Source organism: Notothenia coriiceps, unplaced genomic scaffold, assembly GCF_000735185.1.
Source record: "Notothenia coriiceps isolate Sejong01 unplaced genomic scaffold, NC01 NC01_scaffold00024668, whole genome shotgun sequence".
Classification (NCBI taxonomy): Eukaryota; Metazoa; Chordata; class Actinopteri; order Perciformes; family Nototheniidae; genus Notothenia; species Notothenia coriiceps.
The window spans coordinates 3572466-3580700 of NW_011357369.1; the positions used below are offsets into that span (position 1 = coordinate 3572466).

An 8235-nucleotide genomic window follows, 5' to 3' on the forward strand; every position below is an offset into this window, starting at 1 on the left:
CTCTCTCGCTCGCGCCACACATACACACACCCTCCCGGTCCTCCCGATGGCCAGTCAGTGCCTGCCGGTGAACGTGGAAGTGTGGTCTGCCGCAAGCGGACGGCAGGAGCGGGGCTGTCAGCATCAGCTTGTAGATGGTATTTTAAACTTGATGCGCTCTGAAACTACGGGGCGGCCGAAGACAAAAAATACACATGCGTTAATCGCGTTAAAATAATTAGTGGCGTTAATTTTTTATTAACGCGTTAACTTGACAGCCCTAATTCTTATATTATTATATAGAGTAATTATTCATTTGTTTTAATGCTCAATAAATAACAAAGAAGACCTTTGACCGGCACTTTTCTAATTTTGTCCGGAAGATTTAAACTTTAACGGACATGTTGCGGCAACGGAAACTCTGCCGCAGGGTCCCCTCGTCCCTTGAAAGAGGCGGAGGGTTTGATGTTTTTCATCTGCTGGTGGACTACCAGGGAGATTTAAAGCAGGAGCACACGCTTGCCTCTGGGAAGGAGAAAAAGAGAAACAGCCAAAGCCCTGCCTCTCCCCACCTCTGCTGCTAAATCCATCGCGGAGAATAAACAGAAGGGCAACCATGGCAACCATGCTCGAAGTCTTCTTCGCTGCTTTTCGTGTATTTTGTGGCGGAAGTACAGCGCCACTTACAGGCCCGGCATATGTACTACAGCTTCTCCAGCGGGTCGAGTGGTCTCGTGTGAACGGACACGTTTATTGAGCCGATTGCGTGTGAACAGAATACTTTTTTTTATATCAAATTCGGTTCATTTTCGTTTCCGTTCCCGTGTAAATGGGGCCTTAATTACTCAAAAACATGTAAATTCACACCTACTTCATGGTGTTGGTTTGCAGAGGCTCTCATCATCAGTGTGCTGACTGAATTGAACAACAAACTTTTGTTGAAATCATATATACGCAAGCTAGTTAATGTTAGCGATTAGCCGTAGCAGTCGGTTGGCAGTTGCTTGCTAATGTGAGCAAGGTTCTATTAGTTTATGATTCGTGAGAACTGTATTCTGTTAAATGAGTTTTCAGCCAAAATCATTTATAATGTTATCATGATGTGTTGAAATGTAGGCTATTTGTTAAATTTTGTTTTTGGGAAGGACCTTTGATTAATGCAGTTTTCTTAAGGAGATGTTTTCAATGCAATACAAATAATTCTGTGTGATGGCGAAGCAACACACAGTCTAGTATTCAACATACTTATCTCATCTAATCTCCTTCTTCCGCCACAAATGTTGTCATGCTACTTGTCCGGCAGCGTTGACATGAAACACACAAAAAACACATAAAAACCTGCGGAATGACCGGGATCGGGTTGCTATATCTTTTATAAGAGATTCGCCTTGCAGTTTTCACATAAATCACAGAAAACTGCGATCATTTGCCCCATAGGAATGAATGGGAACTCTGACCCATACAGATTCTGCATACTTTAACGTAGAACAAAAATTACAAGCTTAAACGGTTCTCGAGACTATGGACTTTATTAGTTTAATTGGATATGTACGTATGAACACATCCCACCCCTCCTCAAATCACTGCACTGGCTCCCGGTCTCACTCAGGATTGATTAGTCACCCTCTTTACCTATCAGTGCATACATGGAAATGCTCCCTCCTACATAAAATAATTGCTCACCCCACAAACCTCCACGTGGAACCTATGCGCTCTGAAAAGGCAAACCTCCTCCTTCCCCCCAGGACCCAACTGAAAACCATGGGAGACAGAGCCTTCTGCTCCGCTGCTCCGAGACTGTGGAGTGCCACTCCACAGTCTCGGAGCAGCGGAGCAGAAGGCTCTGTCTCCCATGGTTTTCAGTTGGGTCCTGGGGGGAAGGAGGAGGTTTGCCTTTTCAGAGCGCANCGTGGCGCACGGCCGGACTTATCGCAGCCAATGACAGCTCTGCATGCATCCCCTGGATATTATTTTAGTAACTGCTGTGAGGTCCGTGCAGAAAGCAGAGCAGTGTGTATAATATATATCACTCAGTATAACAGGCCTACTCTCTTTATTTGCTGTAGCTTAGTAGATATCTACAAACAAAGAGTCGATATTTTTCTAAGACCATTTAGTGCTTCACATAATAAAATACACAACGGCTGTACCCTGATATATAGCCTATATGCTTTCGGAGCTGTAGGTGTGTGTGGTCCAGTGTGTAGGTGTGTGTGTTGTACAGTGTGTAGGTGTGTGTGTGGTCCAGTGTGTAGGTGTGTGTTGTAGAGTGCGTAGATGCGGCGGACAGACGGGTCTCAGTTGGTTTGGTGTCCTCTGCTTACTTTTAATTCTTGTAAATACAACTTTTGGCCCGTAATTTCAATTCCCCATTTCAGCGACCAGAGAGAGGGGGGGGGGATATATCCAGTCTCTGATTGTGTTATGTTATTATGCTGTGAGTGCTCTCAGACTTGTTTGATTCTGAAATTGTATATATTTATATAAATGTCCGCATCTGTAGCCTGTTATTGTCTCATTATACCGCACTGTGAATGAATTCAAAGTAAATATATAAGTCATCATGAACACATCTGTCCATCAGACAGAGGGCTGCTGTGCCTCCTGTCATCNGTGAAGCACTAAATGGTCTTAGAAAAATATCGACTAAAGCAAATAAAGAGAGTAGGCCTGTTATACTGAGTGATATATATTATACACACTGCTCTGCTTTCTGCACGGACCTCTCAGCTGTTCTCTCTGGAAACATCGCGTTGCGATGAAAGCAGTTCCTAAAATAATATCCAGGAGATGCATGCAGAGCTGTCATTGGCTGCGATAAGTCCGGCCGTGCGCCACGCCTCCACCGTTCCCGGAAATGCATCCGCGGAGGAGCCGTGGAGGACCCATCAGTGTCTCCTCGGTTAGAGATCCTCCTGAGAGCCTCCTCGATGCTCGATGCTCGGTCCTCGATGTGCATTTAGAGAAATGAGATTTCCTTCAACATGGCGCGCTGAAATCCATTTCCGGGTCACTACCGGAGGACCGAGGAGTCGAGGAGGGGAAATTAGAGTATTGAGAAACCTTCATGGAGATTTATTCCTCCTCCTCCGATGAAGAAATGAAATGTCTGGACAGTGAGAGCAGAGTAGTTCAGTGTATTCAAAAGATGTGTTGAAGGTGACATCTGCGTCAAATGATATTAGATGAAATAGTTCCTCTGTTAAGTGCCCACGTTTCTGTTTCACAATATATTTCCACACAGGCGCCTTCTCACTTTGACTCTACAAGCACCTTTGGAGAGTATCTAATGTAGAAGAGAAAGGAGCAGGTGATGGGTCTGAACTTCCCTTTTCACTGCTGTTAAACGGTCAGCCCTCTATTCACAGTGAGAGAGGCGCTTAGTGAGGATTACTGTGTAGATGTGTGGAGGATGCTGCTATAATAGTCATCTATCTCCCTGTGGCTTTGTTCTGCCTTCTCTCTCAAACTTACCTCTCCATCATTATGACTCTTGCCAACTACACAGAGATCCACATTCTCCCGAGGACTTTGGGGAAATGCAAGAAAATCTCCATCTGAGAAGTAGAAGTTATTTGACAGCATATACATGTTTCCCATGGAATCAATACGGAGCAGTTTCCACAAGTAGAAATGCAGTTTCTTACTCCTCAGAGCTACAAGGAAGGTTTGAAATAGATGTAAGTTATTGCAGAAACAGTATGATATTAGCAAATGTTTGTAGAAGACTGACTCTCTAATATCAGAGTGGAAATGTTCCCCGCTTTTTTAATATTATCTGGAGGCATAACAGCAGACGAGTTGTAATGCCTACCTCATAATGTTATCTTTTCACCCTCTGTCTGAAACCAGAGCCCAGTCTGCTCTGATTGGTTAGCTGGCCAGCTCTGTTGTGATTGGTCAACTGCTTAGAGATGTCCCACCTCTTAGCTTATCACATAAGATGTGTGGGAGAGAAACTCCCTCTGGAGGGAACTTTGGGATTGTAGCCTTTGCAGACCATTAACATGCACAAAGACCTACGTATATAACAAACTACAGGAAATGGAAACCCCCCAAAAGCATAATAAGGCCTCTTTTACTTTGTTTAGTACTTGTTAAATGTCTTTACAATTTGTCAGAAGTATATTACTACAAGCAACTAACTAACCAAGTCAAATGTATTGCGCAGTGATTGTATTTAGAAAAATGTGATTGAGCTCACTGATTAGAAATATTGTTATAAACATTTCTTATATCAGGGGAAATAAACGTGATGACCACCAGCCTGACAGATGGATTGTCTTAAAGAAAGTGAAAACACTTTGCAGTTTCACACTCGCAGCACTTCCATCTCTCTCCGTCTCCTTCGCTCGCACTCACTTGTCAGATTTCTCGCTTCTTCTCACTCACAGGCTCACCGACACATAATTGTGTGTTTCACAAAAGGGAAGAAGAAATGTGAGCCGCAGGCAAGCAATGTGTGTGAGTACTGTTCCCTCGCAATAATCAATAAATACTGTAGCAGCGGGGGAGAAATCAAATTAGTACATACAGTATTGTACGATGGGTTCTTTATCTTCATGTTATTACATGACAATTGCGGCAGTTCTGTACACAAGAAAGACAAATAATGACTACGCAGATTTCACAATAATGCCATTATTTCTAAGTTAGAAATGCATTGTCGAGGTGTTTTTCATAGAAACACTTATATAACATTTAATATGTTCTAGGGTGGACTCTCAGCTATAGTGGAAAGAGTTACAGCACATCCATGCTAGTGTGGTACGCAGCTATTCTTGTAATTTATATATTGGCCACCAAGGGAATGTTAGCCATCTGACCTAGATATGTGAGGATGGCACAGTTTCGCCAGGTGCTCGGGACACAGCAGTCTCCTTGTTTTTCTCCCAGCACAAACCTTTGAGCACTTAAATATTTTAAATACTTCTGAAATTTTGATGGGTCCATGGATGGCAGTGACTGTAAGAAAGTGCCGGAAGAGAGGATTGTTGCTGGGGGAGGATGTTCTGTATGCTAATACAGGTCTGACCTGCTGTTGGAGCGATTTGTTGACCCCAGGTTGATGCTGAGGAAAGTTAAGCATTTTAGTCGAAGAAAGAAAGTCTTTAAGCTTTTAAGATGGATTGATATTATATTTGTAGACAAAACAAACCACCTGAATTGTGACGGGGATTTTATCAGCTTGACGTGTAATAGAATAACTGCAACACTGTATTAAAGAAGCCTTATACATAACACAATAGGCTTTTTGATGTTTACCTTTCCTGTAGTGTGTTTTGTAGGTTTTGTGTGCATGTAAATGGTCTGCAAAGGCTAAAATCCCAAAGTTCACTCCAGAGGGAGCTTCTCGTCCACACCTCCCCCTCTGCCTGACACGCCTCCATTGGACTCCTTTGTTTCCTTCTGTAAAACAATGACATCACCATCTTACACTCTCGCTTCTATTGGCTAATGCTTCAACACATTGTACGTGATAGGCTTAGAGGCGGTACATCCATAAGCGTTTAGCCAATCACAACAGAGACGGCCAGCTAACCAATCAGAGCAGACTGGGCTCTGGTTTCAGACAGAGGGTGAAAAGAGATGCTGCAGCAGTATGAGAAAAATAAAGACCTTTCTGAACATTAAAGCAGGTAAAGATGACACAGTAGAGACACAACATACAAATATGAACTGTGCAAATGTGCTCAATAGGGCCATTTGAATAGGTTACTGAGTGTATCTCTGACTTTCAATGTCAGTCTTTAAAAGTGGATTACGGTACTCGTTTTTGGTTGCGTTTCCACTAGGCGTAGTTCCGGCTAGTGGGTACTTTTTCACGGTTTTCTGGCTCTCCTAAATCGAGGTTCTTTCCGGGCAAACAACCGGGCTGAGTATGCTAAACTATTGAGGGAATCGCTACAGCAAAATGAACATATTTGACCGTGATTTAATTGTAATACAGGTTTCAAAATGATGCGGAAGTAACAACATACTGATACCGGTTAGTAAAAACCATGAATTAATGCTTTGACTAGTCTGCAGACAGACGGCAGGCAAAAACCTTTTAAAATGCGTGTTTTCTGAATGGAGATTGGCTAAGCTAACGCAGTATATGCTCCGACCNAGACTTGAGACTTATGGCGCATTTCCACTACAGCGCGGAGCTCGCTTTAAGCGTGCCGTGCCCGGCCCATTTTTGGTTGCTTTTCCACTTGGCGTAGTTCTGGCTAGCGGGTCCTATTTCAGAGTTTTCTGGCCCCATAAAATCGAGGTTCTTTCCAGGCCAACAACCAGGCTGAGTCGGGCTGAGTATGCTAAACTAGAGAGAGAATCGCTGGCAAGGGGGCTACAACTACAACAGAATGAACATATTTGACCGTGATTTAATTGTAATACACGTTTCAAAATGATGCGGAAGTAACAACATACTGATACCGATTAGTAAAAACCATGAATTAATGCTTTGACAAGTCTGCAGACCGACTGCAGGCAAAAAACCTTTTAAAATGTGTGTTTTCTGAATGGAGATTGGCTAAGCTAACGTTGTATATGCTCCGACCGTCCACACTCACAACGGCCTACAGACATAAATAAACCAGTGACTGTATTCGTCATAACACAGACAGTCTGTGGTTTGTACTTGTTTAACTTTTGTCTAGTTTCTGAACAGATAGGAGGAGCTGTGAGCTTGAGTGCTAACAGCTAACGGTTGTTTTTCTGTGGTTCTCATTGAAGATGACGTCACGGCTCCGCCTACACTGCGTAACTATAGTTACTGCCCCAGCTACGTAATGGAAACGCAGCATAAAGTGAGCCAGTCCTAACAAGGCCTAATGAGGCCTAGCCGTACAAAGCGAGACCGAGCGAGGCGCCATTACTTGTGATTTAAGTCCAAAGATTTGTGACTTACTTGTGATTTAAGTCCAAAGACTTGAGACTTACTTGTGACTTACAAAACAATTACTTGGTCCCACCTCTGATAGAGAGTATCCTGACTGGCTGCATCACCACCTGGTATGGCAGCTGCACCGCCCTCAATCGTAAGGCTTTACAGATGGTGGTGAAAACTACACAGCACATCACCAGGACGGAGCTGCCATCCATGGAGGACCTATACTCCCAGCGCCAACATCTCCATACTGATAATGTTTTATTTCCTGAAGTATACAGTAGGATTTTCAGTCGAAAGGTAGGGGTTCGGCATCTTCCAGAAGCTGAACACCTGGATCCAGATGTGTTTGGTCAAAAACACTAACAACAGCCAGTGTGTGATTTTGACTCATATTTTACTGGTTTTCCCAATAGGAAGCATCACATGTTTCACGACAATGAGAAAAGCACAAATAATGAGAAATCAGCTATGAAAGAAGTACAGTTTAGCAAAGTGATTTACATATAACATGAGACAAAAGCAATGACATGCCACAGCGGCTTATCAAACAGAAATATGTGTCATTCAGTGTCAAACAGCATGCCATTACACTGCAGTGCAGTTAAAGGAATACAAATGCAATACAATCAATTGTCAGGATGTATGCCATAGTTTTGTATGTGGGCAACATACATTATTTTCCATAGAACCTCCCTACTTCTCAAAGAACAAAGACATCGCCTTTAAAGGACAGATTTGAGAAGAACTGTGAACTTAAGAGTCCTTTCAAGCCACTTGAAGAGTTTGTGTTGCTAACCACCCTCAGACACACATACTATGACCACTAATTAACTAAGACTAAATAAATCAATATCAATAACACTGCTAAATTCTTCCAAAATACTAAGTTGAAAATGCAAAAGTCCTGTCCCCATAGTGTCAGGTTCCGCCTCTGTCTGATCGGTAACAGCATAGAATGAGTCAAGTGATTCCTCCTGCTTTATGTCTATACACTAAATCCCTCCTCAACTGTCTCTGCACAGGATGCACTGAGTTAAACTCTTAGTCAGATACCACTCCAGAAGATTCCTCAAAAGTTGTTAAGTTCCTTAAATAAAAGTCTTACAGCACATGGTCTAAAGCTTTTTAGCATTATCACGTACTGGTCTTGCTAATACAAAGTAAAAACCATGAGTGGAGCTCAGTGGACAGGACTCAGTTCAAGGTCAACCCCTCAACTAATTTGGCAGCAGTAACAGTAAAATAACATATGCAATCATAAGAGAATCAATAAATAGCAAAATAAATAGAAATGTGACATTTCCTTTCCGTTCTTAGTCTAAAGTCATGGCTACATCTCCTGTACAGATAGGCTGACAAGTGCGGACCCCCCCCCC

At 42.8% G+C, this 8235-nt stretch overlaps 1 protein-coding gene across 1 annotated transcript in view; it reads right to left on the bottom strand.

The window, feature by feature from the left end:
• Positions 1–8235, bottom strand: part of gypc (glycophorin C (Gerbich blood group)) — an 18162-nt gene that overhangs the window by 9058 nt on the left and 869 nt on the right. The gene's annotated exons all lie outside the window — the stretch shown is intronic.